Source organism: Penaeus monodon, chromosome 24 (assembly GCF_015228065.2).
Source record: "Penaeus monodon isolate SGIC_2016 chromosome 24, NSTDA_Pmon_1, whole genome shotgun sequence".
Taxonomy (NCBI): Eukaryota; Metazoa; Arthropoda; class Malacostraca; order Decapoda; family Penaeidae; genus Penaeus; species Penaeus monodon.
In genome coordinates, this window is record NC_051409.1 from 36,389,558 (window position 1) to 36,389,919 (window position 362).

The following is a 362-nucleotide window of genomic DNA, read 5'->3' on the forward strand; positions in this document are numbered from 1 at the left end:
AACACATACTCACTTTATGTATCTCCTTCTCGGAAGCTGCTTTAATCAGAACATCTGGCGGCCACGGAAGCTGAGGCTGTTTTGTTCCAAATCGTCGGTTGCTGCTTGAACTTCTTCGGTTTGCCCTTCTTTGTCTTCTTCTTTTGTTTTTGGGCTCGTTGATGCTTTTATCGGCATCGTCAACCCTCAAGAACTCTTTTCCCTCGTCCATATCAAGGGATAAAAGCCCTTGTGCTATCATGGTGGTGATGGCCTGAAAAAAAATTAGAAACACTGAAGCAAATTAGCACCACAGCGGTAAAGCAAAGGCGCTCGTATTCTGGACATATGTGAGTGTGTCCGTGCGCGCGCGCGTGTAAACA

The 362-nt window shown here is 46.1% G+C and overlaps 1 long non-coding RNA gene across 1 annotated transcript in view; it reads right to left on the reverse strand.

Annotated features, from left to right (window-relative positions):
* Window positions 1–36: 36 nt before the first annotated feature.
* Window positions 37–362, reverse strand: part of LOC119589015 — a 14,282-nt gene continuing 13,956 nt past the window's right edge. Inside the window, exon 3 of the long non-coding RNA XR_005230158.1 lies at window positions 37–253. This is a non-coding gene — a long non-coding RNA (uncharacterized LOC119589015). The remainder of the gene's footprint in view (window positions 254–362) is intronic.